The 18297-nt window shown below is 30.3% G+C and overlaps 1 long non-coding RNA gene across 1 annotated transcript; it reads right to left on the bottom strand.

Moving 5' to 3' along the window:
* Positions 1-1872: 1872 nt before the first annotated feature.
* LOC129974850 (uncharacterized) lies at positions 1873-17165 on the bottom strand. Its single transcript, XR_008784979.1, has 4 exons — positions 14567-17165; positions 11250-11351; positions 10994-11065; positions 1873-3501 (listed from the first exon to the last, which is right to left on the bottom strand). It is a non-coding gene; the product is annotated as an uncharacterized LOC129974850 (long non-coding RNA).
* Positions 17166-18297: the final 1132 nt, after the last annotated feature.

The raw sequence follows: 18297 nt of genomic DNA, 5'->3' as shown, positions 1-18297 counted from the left end.
AATCGTTAAAAATTTAAAAATATATATATATATATATATAATTTTTTTCCCCTTCGGGCAGATTAAAAAAAAAATATATAAACATTCTGAGGTCGACTTTTTACCTATGCGCAACCCTTGCGCTAACGCCAAATGCTTTCGGTTGGAATCCCTCCACCATGCTGTTTTCTTTAACCTAATTGCCTATGTGTGTTTGTGAATTTTGTAGTGTAGCTGTGTTTGTGGAAATTAAAAATATTATATTTAAAACCGCGCAGTTCATTAGAAAATCACAACACACTCACTATATACTCGCATTAAAAAAATGCACCCACATATCTCCCTTTCTACTTATTTTTATTGATTTTTCAAATCCAACAGATTTTTGGGACACCCGATATATATATATATATATATATATATATATATATATATATATGAAATTCGAAATAGTTACTGAAAAGCTATTTAAAAAAACATAATATACATATTTTGTGAAAAATATAAATGCACTCTGGATACTTCAGATGCAATTAGGATTTGAAAATATGTTGTTATTTCCTGCATTGTTCATTCTTTCTGAATATTATTTATTTTACCTTTTTCTTTTAAGTACACAGGACAGGACTAAAATCTTTTAGCGATTGATTTGAACTATAGCGTTTGAAGTAATGTGTTTTCCTATAAACGTGTGTTAAAAAGCAGCATTGTGATTTTTAGCATTTATCTTGAAAATACCCGAAACCAAAGTGTATGTGGTGTATTCTTGGTTTTCTAAGTAAATTTTCAGAAAGCCTCCAAATAGCTTGACTGTACCAGATACCTGGAATTGGATTATGGGAATCTTTCCTCATTCTGGAATTGGTTCTTTTGGTTAATTATCTTTAGTTATCATAATGATGAAAGTGCGAGTGTGTGTTGGTGCTTTAAAGGCCAAACCGTTTGATGTAGAGCTATCAAACTTGGCATATACATACTTTGGAGTGTGCGAATGCTCGTCTCGGGGTAATTGTTTTAAAATTTTGATTAGAATTTTCATTTATTAAAAATTAAGCGAAATATTGGCATCTTTCCACGATAACTTTAGAAAATATTACACTACAAAAATAATTTTTACATCATTCTATAGTTCAAAAATTATCTTTTTAATCATACAAATGTTTTAATACATAAATTTTAGAATTAAAAATACCAATTTTAAGCTTCTTTTAATGAATTAAAAATGTTTAGTACTAACTTGATTATGAATAATTAACTTATTTCGTATAAAATAAAAATAAAATTTAACATGCAGGAGCACGTTATGCGGGCATGGGAAAAAAATTATATTTTACCTGTATATTGTCATCACATTGACAAAAGTTCAAATTAAAAAATAAGTTAACTATTAATTCCTTGGTTATATGAGACGCCATTTTTTAATTTAAAAGGATTCTACCAATCACATTCTACAACAATGTTTTTATAGTTTCAATTACTGAATTCATATTCGGCATACATATTTTTGCATCTTATCGCTGCCTTATAATTGAGAACAAATTTTTAAACATAATATAAAGTCAATATAATATAATAATATATAAAGTATTATGATATCTTGGACTAAAGGTTATATCTCCTGTAAAATTTTTTATATTAATATCCAAAATAAACGTTTATTTTGAAAAAATTTCATTGTTTCTAAATACTAAAGAAACATAATAAAAGAAATTAGAAACATAATTAACTACTGAAAAATATATAAATGCAGGTATAAAATGAATATTTTATTTCAATTTTATGTTCATAAAATGATTTATTAATATTATGCTTGTAAATAGTTATTTTTAAAGCAAAGATAATATATATATATAAGCTTAAATTTCAATGAGATTTTATTTAATTACAGTTATATTCAATATCCTTAATCATAAAACATGGTGCAGTTATTTATCAAAAGCGTAAAAATTATTTTTATTTAAAGAATTAATTAAGGTCTTAAAAATATAATGTAAAAAAATAGTATGAAAAAAATCCCCTCCCCCCACCTCTTTCACTTATATGTATCAATAAACGACTTTTGGTGAAAAGTGGAAAATCATAAAATGTAGGATTAATAATACACATGATAAGAAATCTCAAGTATCCAATGTGGGTATCAGAATAAAATCTTTTGAAAAAGATTAAAAAAAAAAAAAACACCCTTGAGATGCATATTATTAAAACTAAAAGTGTACTATCGATCATTCAAAACATTACGGATATTTACAGAAATTTATGAGAATAGTACTGAAATAATTTTTATACAACGAAATTGAAAACAACTAAAGCTGATTGACAGTAAGTCGCTGAATGATGTCATATGTACTTTTGAGCCTCTTTGGGCTATATAAAGACTCTATAATGTAAGACAGTTTTCATCGAGAGTTATATTTAAAGCTTTATTCCTTCCACATTTGCCAATGACTTTAAATATATGAAGATCAGAGTTAGGACTCTTTCATTGGGTTCATTTGAATTATCATAGTTGGTATGCTTTATAATTTATAACAAATTGGGTTCTGTGTTGGTTTCTATCCATGCTTATACGATTTTAAGCAGATTTATTATATTATATTCTAGCTTTTGCACAATGGATTTCATGAATTGACTAAAAAAAATAAAAATTCTACAGATATTCTTTTTCTTAGGTACGAACATTTATGCACAAAGAAGGATTTGAAATAAAGAATATTATGTTGCAGGAAGGATGAAAACCTCGGCTGAGTGAGTTTGCTGACGCATAATCCTGCTTAAAGGAGCCTCAAAGAGTGGTGGAAGGGTTGGCATTTCCATTTCGCCATCATTTTTTTGCAATGAAAGATAATTCATACTAAGCCAATTCATAACCTCATCATAATAAGACACTTTCGGGTTAAATATTTTTTCAATGGCTGCATTAGCTTAGAAGTCAGCATCTAAAAAAAGATTTCCAATCCCCAATTTTCTTTCTTCTTAACTCAAACAAGAGATGAATGAATGGAAAACTCTCCGAATTCGCATTCCCTACCAGCCTTATAGTTCTACCTATTATGAAATGAAAAGCAATAATGGTTTTGGAGCGGGTCTTTATAATTGTGGAAAAATGGAATCTATTTCGTTGTCAGACTTGAGAACAAGGATTTTTCTTCCTTCATTCACATGAGTTATATAAATATTAAATCTCGCATTTCCACTTTTACATTCAATATTTTAATAAAAATAAACATAACCGAATTCAACAATATATCCATTTCCCTATGTCGTTTGAACTCTTTTAGAATGAAAAACATATAATCGACAGAATACATTTTTAAACTACATTTGTAGGTCAAGTTATTTTGGGATATCACTGGCTATCCTATTTAACAGCACTTTTTTTTGTATTATCCAGTCAATCGTCTTGAAAATGCGCTGCTTGACAAACATTTCAGAGCATCGACACAAGGTTGTTTCTTTCACAATCATCTTTGCTTTAACCACTGCAATACTGGTCACAAATCTCTTGTTCCTAACTGTGAATTCCTGTAAAAGAAAATAATAACAATGCTTTAGCAGAATTTCTTGCAAATGATGCAATCTTCTACTTTTTTTTTTTAAATGAGGCACAGCTTTCTAAATTAACATCATTCATTCTGTATTAACAATAACTCAATTTTTTTTATCAAACAAACAAACAAACATTTTTTTTTTTTTTAACAAAATGAGATATTATACATGGCATTATTGAAAAACGCAGCGAAATACTAAATAAATATTTTGAAATAACATAGATCAGAACTTAAATTCAACCTTTTTTTTTTTTCTTCCCTTGAATAATTTTGAGAATTAAAGCCTCTACATCACAAGCTTCTTTAAAGTGGCGAATCAGTCAATTTCTCTTAATAATCTTTCATGTAAGTAAGAATTCCGAACTTTCTCTTTGCTATTACTGTCAAGACGGATGTGCATTTTTTGTTGTCCATCTGCCATGGCCATGAAGCTAAATTTAGCAGTGTTAACCTAAAAATGTTGATTATCCTATGAAAAAGATTGCAAAATGGAAATGATTTGGTATTTAAACTTTCCTTCTTCAACAATGGCACAAAAAGAAAGATTATCAACTTTATATACATACATGTAACATAAGTTTAAAGATGAGTGGCCAACAAGAGAAAAAAAAAAATTGCGATTTCAATTTATTTTTCTATGGGAGGGTGTGGTTTACACACAGGGATCACAGGTGGTAACACGCCCTTTCGCATCGGGACAAAAGAGAAAAAGTATGAGAATTTTATCCTCACCGTATTTTACTGAGGTATTCTTTTAGGAATTTCTTCAACACATATCGATTCGGGAAAGAGAATTTTAAGTACCTTTGGAAGGTACTTTTATCCCTGTTCTTGCATTGTCATCAACTTTTCAGAGTACATGTTAGAAATAATTCAATAATAATAATAATAATAAAAATATAAAAAAAATGTGGGATTTGGATCTTTGGAAATACGAAAACACGTTAGAATAAAGTAGTAGGGGCTAATTTAAAATAAAAAATAGGATACTAATTAGGATTTAAATTAGATCTAGAAATATCATTACATTTCTGTAGCGGAACTTTTAATAATTCGTTATTAGAGTCCAGTATTTTCAGATGGATGAATGTGGAGTGTGAAAGGATAAGTTAGTCAAACGCAATCGGATTTCAGTGATCTTGCAGCGAAGTCGGTTTTGGAATTAAAAATGTGAGGCTATTTATGGATAATGCAGCTATTTTAAACCAACGAAACAATCGCTCAAAAACTCTCTAAGAAAAGCGTTATACCAGAGAACGCCTTACATGACATTGCCTTTCAACAGTTACAAAATATTAACCTTTGGTGTGAATTTAGCATTTTTAATAAATCTATCGTATCCTTGGCGAGTTTTTTTTTTGGGGGGGGCGTTTAATGGCATGTGGTTATTAATATCTGAAAATCGAATATGTACTTTAGACTAGCGTTTTCCAACTGAATGAAAAAAAAAAAAAAAAATGACACAGAACTAAACTTGCAGTCACAGAATCACTTAAAAAAAATGATATAAGTTTGATAAAGACATTTCAGTTTAGAATTATCCCACTTACATGTTTCTGAAAGAACAGACCGACAGAGAGTCAATCCTTAGCTAGATTTATTCGAAAAGTTGATAGATTTCTACAATATAGATCTTAAACCGATTATCTAATTCTAACAGAAGAACAGACAGACTTCCTCTGAACAGATGTTCCGCAAAATTCATAGAAATTTACAAATTTGGTGTAAAGGCCATATACCAGATTTCATTCATCTAGCTCATAGCGTTTTTGAGTTATCCTTGTCATAGACAGTCGAAGTGATGCTAAAAATGTATTTTTCAAACTCAGGGAGGTCTAAAATGTAGAGATTCATCAAAATCTCGAGTTCGAATTTTTCGGCAATCGCGATCTTTCTCTATACTTTGTATAAGTGAAAGAAAAAATTTCTGTCTCTTGATAAATATTTTTTGCAGCACAGCTCATTTTTAATATGACAAGTACATTTAAACAGTGGATCAAAAAAGTATTGGCAATTGCACCTTAATGGGCGTATTTAAAATAATGTATTCCTAATCGCAAATTAAAGTATAAAATAAATATTAGAATGCATTTTGTTAGGAATTTACTTTAAAATTTATTTATTTGTACTATCAGTTTACCTACTAAAAATAAAAATTTGTAAAACGAAGGGGAAAAAAAAGTATTGCCAAAGTGCCAAGAATCGTCATTTGAAAGCACGTGATTTTAGGAAAGAATACATATTTTCCTAAAATCACGTTGATTTATTGATTAGACGATCTGTTGTACTTCTGGATTGTTTTTATTCAACGCTGGTTAAAATGGTAGCGGGACAAATACGTACAAACATTTGTGTACGAGTCATAAAAGGTCAATAAATCACGCGTACCTCTTTGAAAAAAAGGGGGTAGGGAGTGATCAATCTAGGTTGGCTAAAACATATGTTATCTGTTGGCAAGAGTATTTGGCGAGAAAATGTATTGGTATTTTAACTAAATTTTGATAAACACAAGGAAAAAACTTTTATCTCTATGTGTATACACTGGCTCTGTACACACCAGGCCGTCTGCCTATCAAATTTGGCGAATATATACTTTGGAGGGTAGGAAAGTGATTTTTTGAACTTTTAATTAGAATTTAATGAATCGAAAATTAAGAGAAATATTGACTTTTTTCCGTGATAACTTTCTAAAAATTTACAATAAAAAATATTTTTTACTTTCAAATCATATCAATTCTCTGCATTATTCATTCACAATCAAAGTATGCTAAATATACTTCTGAAATGAAAATCAATAAACCTTAAAAGAAAATCTGAAATAGAAATTCCATTCTAAAAAATGACACCTGAACTAAACTTTCAACATCACAAACGATTCCAATTGTTTTAAGATAAGTGGATTATTTAAATGTGTATTTCAGCTCATTAATAGCACACAAGACAATAAGAGAATTTAAGTCAGTAAATTTCCTACTATTTGAAGTTAAATTTGTTCAAAGCTTTTGATAAATCTGGTAATCAAATAAATAATTCATATACACATGAAATAAATAACTTAAATATATTTATAACTATATCAGGCTTGTTAACTTATATTTAAAATAATATTATTCTCGTATATATGAAAACTTTTTCCATACGTAAATATAAACGGAAGATCTTGACTATAAGACATGCACACTATCTAAGATCTGCATTCTTTATACAGAATAAAAATTCGCAAAGTCTGATCAACCAATAAAATGAATGATTTTTTTTTAAATTTTAAGATAATTTACGTTAGAGTCAACATTATTTTTTTATTAATATTTTTAAATGCACTGAATTGCATGTTTCTTTCTCCCAAATATACGTGAGTTAAATTTAGTATCTCTACGTGCAATGGTCTATATTTTAAATAGACTCATAGACGCATATATATATATATATATATATATATATATATATATATATATATATATATATATATATATATATATATATATATATATATATATATATATATATATATATTCACTTTTATTCTTGGAAGAAAATCTTATTTTGTTAATTAAAACTTTTAGATTAAAGTCTGAATATTCCACACTTTAATTTTTAAATCATTTTAAACGAAAAATTTGGAAATATCTGTGAAATTTAAAGTATATGCTTCCGTGTTAAAAGTCAATTTTTCCACCCCCCCCCCCTCTTTTTTGTGTGTGTGTGTGCGTATGTTATCAGGTAGTTTGTTATTTAAGTTCCTAAAACGTCCTTATTTTATTTTATGAATTAAAAATAAAATTCAGGATATTTTAACGGAACATTACAACTGGAAAGGGAATAATAATACGTAAGAAAGCATTTTTCACTATTTTTAAACTTATCCCGCATTTACTATTTATTTGATTTTTATAATATTGTAGTGTATTGAATATTATTTAAAAATATTCTCAGTGTGATTTCTTTTGTCTTTTGTGACACTGTTACAAATTTAGATAATTTTGAAACGTTGTATTCGCTTATTTTTCCATTGATGTAAATTTTGAAAGCAGAATACATAAGAAGCTTATAAAGAATACTTATGATAAATATTAATCGCAAAATGCATATGCAGGTAAGTTAACATAATATTCTAGTTGGATGAAGAAGTATTTATATTTCACGTGTCTGATTAAATGACAAATCTTAACAAAGAGTGATTAATTAAAAAAAGCAACAAAGAAAAATTCAGCTCTTGATAATTTTTAGTAGTTGTAGAAAGGTAATTAGTTTTAAACTTTCATTTAATGACAGAGGGCCCTGCAGTCAAATTTATTCAAGTCATAATCAAGTATTGATTAAATTAATTTTGGAATTTTATTCTAGTAATATTCCTAATTACCATTTACAAGTTATTCGTTATGCTATTTTATAATTCTAAAAATTTTGGAGCTTTACAGTTTAAAAAATTATATTTCCTCCTTTTACAGTATTGTTTAGAGTGTTATAGAAAGTTGTCTTTTGTTTCCGATATTTTGCTTAAAATTAATTTTACGTTTTGACTGTGCACTTTTTTTATTTGTACAACACTGAAATGGACTTTTTAGAAAGGGACTAGCGACTGCAGTTTTTCAAAATTTTCTACTTAAAATTGCTGAATAAAAATTAAATTAAAATCAATAAAAAATTTGGAAGGAAAAAGGGGCTTTGAGATTCGCATTATCTCAGAGCCCCTGAAAGGTTTAAAACGCCCATGAATTCTTCTGAAATTAGAAATAATTACATTGTTTAAAATATGGAAGAAAAAAGCGCATAGCTAATCAGTAAACATTTCAATAAAAGTACAGATGTATATTGTTGAAGAGTATTAGCAGAATTTAATTCAACACTATTTTTAATGACTTATTGTACATATAAGAACGATCTTTAATAAAATTAAAGTTTCTGAAGAACATATACTACATGTATTAATGTAAAAATCATTTTTCTTAATTCTATTTTATTTTTTAAGAGTAGATTTGGATTTTGGTTTAATAAAAGTGCAATTAGAAGAAAATTAAATTTGAATTCAGCTAATATCTCCGACAAATTTGCGCAGATACAAATGATCAGTTAGCAAAATATTACTATACTTCTGATTTAGTAAGCTGTTTATTTTATGCACCGTATACTTACAATATTTCATATACAAAATGCAAATGTAAAATATATATATATAATGAACAAATAATTTATCTTTATCAGAGTACAGATTTAAAAAAAAATGTAACAACATTTAAATTAAATCTATGATGATAAACAGAAAAGTTTAAATTTGTAATGGCGTTCTACTCTGGAAACAGATTTTTCTTTAAAAAAACTGATACAGCAAGGAAACTTGACATCCGTAGTTGGAAGATTTTCTTACTACTTACAGAATTTCAAGAATTACTTTTGCAACTTTTCCCTCCTTACAAATCATTCCAATACCACTAACCTCATTTAATTGTACTTTAAATTTAATAAACAACTTTTTTTTAAGTGCCTATATTTAAAAAACATATATTTTAATTTTCGAAATTATTGAATTAAATAAGCGAATGAAGAAGAAATAAAGCAAAAACTAATGAAACGCAAACTCTTTCGTTTAATGCAAAACGTTATATTTATGTAAAGTAATGCATTTATATCTAAAATCTAGAAGAAATGATTATTATTTCGAAGTGGGTACACTATTTATATGAGAAGAAATATCATTCCTCAATGATTTTTATCATACATTTTTGAATAAATACATTGAAATGCAATCCATCTTTCATAAAAAGCAAAGTGGAAATTAATCATATAACATTAAAACGCATGAAATTGTATTAATGAATGTATCGTTAAGTATTCGAATTGTGTCAAACATCATGCTAACTCTTGCCAAATATGACACTTTTAGATAACGTTTAAAATGTTGTAACCTCTTCTAGAACTGACCCTTATCAGTAACAAACAACCGCATTGTAAACGAGACTATTGATTGACGTTTTATGACTGGTACGCAAAGTGCACTGTACGCAATTGTCGTACAACCAGTTAAAATGTCTACAAAATCGGAAGAGTTGGATATGAGTATAAAAAACAACATTATCCGTCTTAGAAATGATGGCTTAACATATCGCGAAATTAGAAATCAACTGCAAGTTAGTTTATTCACTTTCAGAAGTGTCGTCAAAAAGTTTCAAGAAACTGAATCAACAGAGAATAAGGTCAGAACTGGGCGGCCTCGAATATTTTCCACAAGGGAGAAGCGTGACATTATCAGAGAAATAAAAAAGAACCCAAAAATAAGTGCGCCTCAGTTGGCCAAACAAGTGGCAAATACTTCGCAAAAAATATTTAGTGTCCAGACAATTCGAAACGTTTTACATGAAAGTGACTAATATGGAAGAGCAACTAGAAAGATGCCTTTCATTTTTGAAAAGAAACAGGAAACTTAGACTGGACTTCGCAAAAGTTAATATTGATCGGCCAGATGAATTTTGGAGTAAAGTCATATTTTCGGATGAAGCGAAATTCAATATTTTTGGAAGTGATGGAAGACGATATGTATGGAGAAAGCCGAATTCTGAATTTGAAATACAAAATGTAACAGCTACTGTGAAACACGGAGGGGGGAGCGTCTTGGTGTGGGGCTGCATGGAAGCCAATGGAGTCGGTAATTTGTATTTTATTGAAGGTAAAATGACAGCACTTATGTACATCGAAATATTGCGCTGTAATTTAAAGACGAGTGCTCAAAAACTTGGGTTGGAAACGTCGTTTGTGTTTCAGCAAGACGACTCCAAGCATACAGCGAATAAAACACGGGAATGGTTACTCTACAATGCACCTCGCCAGTTAAAATCACCACCTCAGTCTCCGCACCTTAACCCAATCGAAAATGTATGGCACCAATTGGATTTAGCTGTCAGGAAACACAAAATATCATCGAAAGAGAATCTGAAAAGTATATCCAAGAATGGCAAACTATGCACAGCGATACCACGAAAACGCTGCTTTTGTCAATGAAGAATAGATTACATGCAATCACAAACGCGAAAGGTATGCATACAAAGTATTGAATATGTCCTGTATTTATCTACACTTCGCTGTTTCATTTTGCTAATACTTTTTTGACAAGCTTATTGCCGTTTTTGCTCCATTTTATTTTTGAAAACCTTATTAAAATGAAAGTTTCATTTCATTTTGAGTTTTTATTGTCTTTATACTTCATTATATTATGCTTTAATTATCAGACATTTTCTGAGTTAAATAATATGTTTAAATATAAGCAATTGCCAATATTTTTTTTACCCGCTGTATATATGTTCTTTTCTTTTTCTCTCTATATATTTCAACATTTGCTAATAATCATAATAAAAAATTTTATCTTTAGTTACAACAGTCTTGAATATTAATTTTAATTATATATAACTTTTTTTCTGTCCTTCCCTTTTATTTTTTCAAGATATCATTATTCGTTTTTTTACTAAGTTACTTACCTCAAAACAAAAAACTGTCACTTAATTGTTGGATACGCCATCGTCTGGAATCTTCCAAATTCAAGATTAAATCTATGAAATGAATACAAAATGATATATTTATCCACATTTTAAAATCGTCAATTTGTCATGCATAATATTTTATGATGCACAATAATAATAAGGCTGTTGGAACGAAACCGATTTCAAATACATTTTATCAAGTCAACGCATTAAAATTTTTTTTTAGTAAGCATTAAAAAAAAAAAGTCTTTACCATTATTTTTTTTCCGTAACACCACTTGGCACTCCTTTGTACTTCTAGTATGAAAAGAATTTTTTAACGCGATTCAATCAACTGTTAGAAGCACACAGAAACCTATTAATAGAAAACATAAAAAATTAACATGCATGCAGAACATTGTTTTCAATACTTCCGTTTATAGTATGTCTAAAAAATGATGAACAACAATCATTTGTATAAACGGATGATAGCGTAAAATTATCACATTGAAATGATCAAGACATATATTGTAACAGTTTAAATTTGCAAGAAATATTTTATATATGAAAACATGTTTAAAAAAATACTTTTTAATCCTAAAGCAGAAATACAATATTTCAAAAATCATATGTATACTACAAAATTAATTAGACGCTAATAATTTTCTTATATTTTAAATATTAAAACAATTTCTTTAAATTCCTTCAAGCTTACTTTCTAAAAACTGACTGAACAATAGCTTCCAACATGAGGAAAGCTACAGTGCATATTACTACGTTCAAATAATAATATCCAACAATATTTTTTAAAAAATTGACATGATACCCCGTTAAAAAAAATTTGGATTTAAAAAAAAAATTGAGACATTTCTTGCAAGAATATCTAAGAATAATTTAAGAATATCTTATGATCTACTAATCAAATTCGATTTCACCCAGTTCGAACACACACAGAGCATGAATGTAGTGCGTGGATCTATGGGTTTCAAAATGGGTCAAATCTGGTCAACTGGTCAAGAAAGTTAAATCTTCAGAGCTCCTAAAAACGATGACAAAAATACGAATTTACTCACATCAAAATATCAAAATCACTATTCTGTTCGTGTAATTGCAGTCGATGATTTCCAGAAACTCCCCCAACGATTTCTTGCTAATAATAATTTTATTTTCTTAATTATTTATCAGACCTGTTCAGTCAGATTTCAGATTCTAGGGATCGGCATTGTGGCAGAAGAATTAAAACTTTATACTATCGTTTCTAATTAATCCTTATTTACTGATGGTACATAACATGTTGAATGCCATGGGGGTGACCGGAGACTAGAGATGCATATTTGGAGTAAATTTTAATGCTTTTAAATTTTATGATGACGTGAAGAAATTAATGCAATACAGAACATACAAACATAACAAATGACAGTACTTCAGCGCCATTGTCTTTGGTAAAATAAATTTAGCGTGCACCAGACCCGCTTACATGACGGTTATTCGGTGGAATCGAGCTTAACCTGAAGCCTTCCGATTTCAAAGCCGAGACCAGGCCATCGCAGCCCAACACAACGTGTAAAAAACACCATTTAAATCAGGCGGGTTACTTCGTAATGCAATTATTTCTTTTGATGGTGTTCAAAAGGGGGGAAAAAACCCTGAAGAGGGTAGCTCAGGCAGCAAGCAGTAGATATAAGCTAAAGGTATATATATTAGTTCGTCAACGGATTCTGAGACGACCACATTTCGACGACTCCATCTCATTAAGGGGTGAGACACGGAAGGATGAGCGCATTTCCGGTATTCCCTTCGACATTGGATTTTTCCTATTACATACTAGTAAAGGTAAACATCTCCTCCTTACATCTTTCCTTTCACCCCTATTTTGAAGAATTAAACCCATCCTAATGCATGCGCAAAAAAACGTGGAATATTTTACAATCCGTTGCTGAACTATAGGAATGAAATATTAAATAAAGGCTAAAAGTTTCAGCACTGGGGTGCATTTCAGCTGTGATACTTTTTTCTCGTAAGTACACAAAAGGGATCACTTCCAAAGACGATCTACTTTTCAATAAGTAAAAGCTAACTGTGCACAATCGGTTTTAATTCGGGAAATCATTAATGACAAAACGCTGAAGAAACGATTAGCGACGAGTAATACTGTGCTTGCAGTTACTTTACACATAACTCCTGAGATGCCACTATGACGGAAAAGTAAAGTCCGATTTGTACATGAGGACAAGGAAACTGTACCAGAATCGGATTAAGAAACTGTCCCCGATAAGTTTGTAAGCATTTCTGGTATGCTATCAATGCATTTCATCTTGGTAATCGCTTCCCAGGCCTTATCCCATTAATAAGTTCATCGGATCCGTGCGCCGAACATAAGGTATGGCACAGCCGACATTTGCATCATTCAAAAAATGGTAGACGAAACAACGACTCAGCAACGACTTTCTCAGTGGTTTAATTTAGTTTAGTTATATTAACGTCTCATTTTAAAGCAACATTAGAGCTATTTTGGGTCGGACTTTGTCATTTTGAACCGCGGTCAGATGACGGGAGCGGCACCTGAGATGGCACCTCCTCTCCAATTTTCCAAACCACACCAGTGGGAGGCCGTTTGGCCCCGAACGGATTCAGTGTGCCCCAGAACAGCTTACACGACGGTTCTTCGGTGGAATCGGGTATCGAACCTTTAATCCCCTGGTTCCAAAGCCGAGGTCTTACCATCAGGTCACAGCGACCCGACTTTCTCACTAGAGGCGAACTTTCATTCTCCCTCCCACGTTTTCCTCCAAGCAAAGTATAAATTCCCGCCAATTTCCTTTTAAAGCCCATCAGATCTACAATTTGTTCGAATATTGCTTACATAACTAAGTTGCCTTATCCATACGAATTTTTCTATTCAATATTGGACCTTGATATGCTGAAATTATTTAATCTAAAATCATTCTATCTGAAACACAGATCTACTTGTACTGTCTTCTGCAGGCTCTATAATTTTTGAAAACCCTAAAGTTCAACACAAACTTTAGGGAAGGGGGGGGAGCATTTTGTTGCAATTTTTTCTTTAGAGTAAGGTCATGCAATAAATGTTAACTTTCGACATAAAATAATCTATTCCGAATAAAATAAAAGACATATAATTTATAATGCAATAAATGTCATACATTACATTTTAAAGCTTATTTTCTATACTTTTGTAAATAATCGTTTAAATTTTAACCCAAGCATTTAACCAAGCAAAATAAAGCATTTTTTTTAATCCGTCATTTTTATTGTTTTATTAAAGCTAGAATAGCTAAATTTCAACTCCGACGGAAAATAATTCGAACGACATCAAGAGAATTTTTCTTAATCAAGAGAATATTTCTCAAATGTCCTAGTTTGTTTTTATTCCAAGTTCGAAAATGGATTCTTTTACACAGACCCAAACGTTTCTCCAAAATTGATAAACTCTTTCATTTTGAAGAGTTGAAAAAAAATTGCATGAACATAAAGATAAATGACACAAAAACCTAAAAGACATATCTGCAGAAATTTTCAATACATTCTTTAATAATAGTAATCGTTAATAATATAAATTTTATTACTAACAAGGAGAATCAGCGAGAGTGGTCTCTCCAAAACTTTCTTGCACACTTTCTGATAAAGGCGATATCCTTCCATTCCTCGCAAAAAATTGCGGGCCTTGGGCAGGACAGACAATGGCTCGCATGGTATTGGCGTACAATAGTTACAAAAAATTAACCTCTGGCGAGAATGGAGCATGTTTGCTGAATGTATCATATGATCCTCGGCAAGTCTTTCGGCAACAAGCGGTTAATAGTGTCTGAAAATTGAATTTGTGTTTTAGATGCACTTTTCTCAAACGATTGAAACCGAAATTTGGCACAGAATTACAATTGTAGTCTAAAAATCACATACTAAATTTGATATATTTGTGTTCATTGAATTCTGATATTTATGTCTCTGAAAGCGCAAACCGGCAGACGATCCACTCTTACTTGGATTTGGTTCAAAATTTGAGTCGTGTCCATACTATAGGTGTTAAATCTGTGTACCTAATTGTATCCAACTAGTTCTCTTATTTTATAGCAATCGTGCTAAATTATATTTGAAAAATCGGACCAACAGACTTCCTCGGAGCGGATTTTGCTCAACATTTGATAGAGATCAACACATTTGGCGTGCAGACCAAATACCAAATTTGATCCATCTAGCTCAAAGTAGTTTTGAGTCACATACAGACAGACATTTTCCAGAAACGTGTTTTTCGAACTCGGGGAGATATATAAAACGTAGAGATGCGTCAAAATCACGAGTTCATATTTTGTGACGATTCCAATACTTTATTCCCTGTCTACGAGAAAGTAATAAAGTAGTGAAGTAGTGGTGGGGAGGGTTAAAAATAGACACGTATTATTTTCTTATATATATTCAGTACTTTAAGGGTAGCTTTATTTTCTTAGTTATCAGGTCAGAGATTCAATTTCTGGATGTTTTTTAAAAAGTTATTTATTAAATCCATGACCAAGAAACGACGCTGTCCGTATAGGAAAGCAGAAAGCAGGGAGAAGGGTTGGAAACGCATTCAGAATTTACATAGCTTCAGAAAGGAACTTTCCCTAAATTTAACCGATATGACATTTACTTTATGAGCGAGCACACTCAGAACGCTCAACCAAAAACGCTCACAGTTCAGAAGTTAAAAAGAGAAATCTGAATTCAAATATTAGAAGCTAATTCATTAACAAATTCACAGTTTACAGTTCAGAAATTTTAAAATTTAGCAGAAAAAAAACCCGTGTCAAATTTAATCAGCTAATTTATAGTGTTCGTTTTAGTCACCCTTGTTCATAGACATCGCAAGATCTAAAACGCAGAAATTTTTCTAAGTCTCAGGGTCGAATTCTTTGATGTCATAATAATTTTTCCATTTAAAAATAACTAGAAATAGTGGTATCCCTCGCATATTCTGCTATCAAAGAGAACGCTTTCATTGCATTGGCATCTAACAGTTAAGAAATATCAACCGTTGGCTTGTATTTACCATTTTTACTGAATCTATCATGTGATCCTTGTCGAGTTTTTTCGCGACTCATCCCTGACATACTGTGAATGGTATCTGAAAATCCAATATATGTTTTAGACGCGTTTGCCTCAATCGATTAAAACCAAAATTTGACACAGGACTGCACTTGTAATAAAAAAAAAATAATAATCTCATACCAAATTTGATGTATTTAAATCATAAAGTTTTTGAGTTATCGCGTTTACATGTTTCTGGAAGTAGGAGCCGACAGATGTTCAACCCCTCGTTGGATTTGGCTCAAAATATCACAGTTGTCTACACTACAGATGTTAAATCTCTGTTCCGAATTTTATTCATCAAGCTCTCTTCGTTTCGCAGTTATAGTGTTCACTCATATTCGAATAGCCGGACAGACAGACTTCCTCAGAACGGATTTTGCTCAACATTTCATAGAAATCTAAACATTTGGAATGAAAATCGTATACCAACTTTCATTTGTCAAGATCAAAGCAAATCTGAGTTATCTTTGTCACAGTCAAATGGACAGAGACATAATGCCAAAAATGTGTTTGTGTACAACTCATGGCGGTCTAAAAGATGTTCATTCGTTAAAATGACGAGTTCACATTTTTTTGACAATTAAAATGCCTTCTCTATACTTCGTATGCGAGAAAGTAAAAACATAATAAGATATCCACCCCAAATAAAATAAAATTATCTTAACTATTTTACTATAAAACTGGAATATAAAAAAATTTCAAAATGGAAGAATAATAATTTCAACGGTTGCTAACTTCAGATATAAAAACCAACACCATAAAATGTATACTACCTGTTTATCACTTCTACAGTACTTCCTTGGCAACACTTGAGAAGAAGACTGCTGTTGCAGTCATTCAACCACTGCTCGGGACAAAACTCAACATTTCAAAGCTTATAAAAATTCTAATAAATACATTTTTTTTTCAAAACTCCTGAAATGAAACTATAGTAAAAACAATTGGTCATTTCACCTCTCCTTACGTATGTATACATTTCGATCACTAGCAATTCCGAAGAACAGCGGGTATTCTAAATACAAGTCAATATAAAGTGCTCTACTTAATCAAATAAATTCTGAAATTAAGTTATCTTAGCTACAGAAGTTCGAAAGTTAAAAATAAAAACAGAAAAGCAATTTTTAAAAAAAGAGAAAAAAGTTGTTAATAGTGACTTTAGACATTTGGCATATTTTTCAAAAAAAATCTTAGCTTTCCAGTTTCTACAAAGGATGCATTTGAAAATTCAATTTTTAAAAAAAAGTTAAAAGAAAATCATTAAATATTCACACAATGGCTGAGTTGTTACACAAATTGGAGAAGAATAAAACATTGCATAAATTAAAAATAGAAAATAGTTCAATTATTCGAATTATTAAAAAATGAAAGAGGGCGGAGCTTGTAAAAATAGATTCTGAAAATTGTGTAAATAGCACAAATGAATTACTGTTACTATATATATTTTTAAAACTGACATTGACAAAAAAAAAAAAAAAAAAAAAATCGGTTACAAACCTAAAATAGCGAAATCCCAATGTTAATATTAAATTTAAAAAAAAATCACCAATCTGATTTTATTGTATCGTACAATAGAATTCATTAAAATAAAATTAATCAATAGAAACATTCAAAATTTAAATGAACATTCATTTAATGGATCAGTTCATGCTCACCTGATACACATAAATGGTGCCTCGCCACAGAGAAGGAGATCTCTTTCTCTGTGGCCTCGCCTTTTCAAACTGGAATCAATTCTTATCTCAGATTTGTGCTTCATAATGTTAAGAACAATTCTTCTGCTGCTGGAAATAACTTTATTTTTCTTTCATAAAATGATTTTTGTTCTTCCAGCATGGCTTACTTTTTTTTATTAGTTTTAGGACTGATGAGTTTTTCCCCCCTATTTAAAATTTTTCCCCCATTGTATTTTGACACAATTCATGTTCGTTATCCATCATTGAGCATACATAAATTGCATGGAGGTTTCTCAATTTATAAGAAAATAAATTATTTTACTTAATTATTTTTAATAAATAATTATATAAGTATGAAGAGAAAAAAAAAAAAAATCGCGATAGTTCGATTTCAACAACTGGAAAACAATTTCAGCTGCCTCTTTTGCATCGCCGCGGCCTAAAGTGTCGAGTAGTAAAGTATTCTTACATTCAGAAATTAGGGCAAAAGCTAAACAGTTTCTTTCTGTGTGGCGTAGAAGAAAGGCCAGGTCATCCTCCTTTCAAATGACTTACTCCATG

Source organism: Argiope bruennichi, chromosome 7 (assembly GCF_947563725.1).
Source record: "Argiope bruennichi chromosome 7, qqArgBrue1.1, whole genome shotgun sequence".
NCBI classification, from domain to species: domain Eukaryota; kingdom Metazoa; phylum Arthropoda; class Arachnida; order Araneae; family Araneidae; genus Argiope; species Argiope bruennichi.
This window is presented reverse-complemented; position numbering and strand designations above follow the sequence as displayed.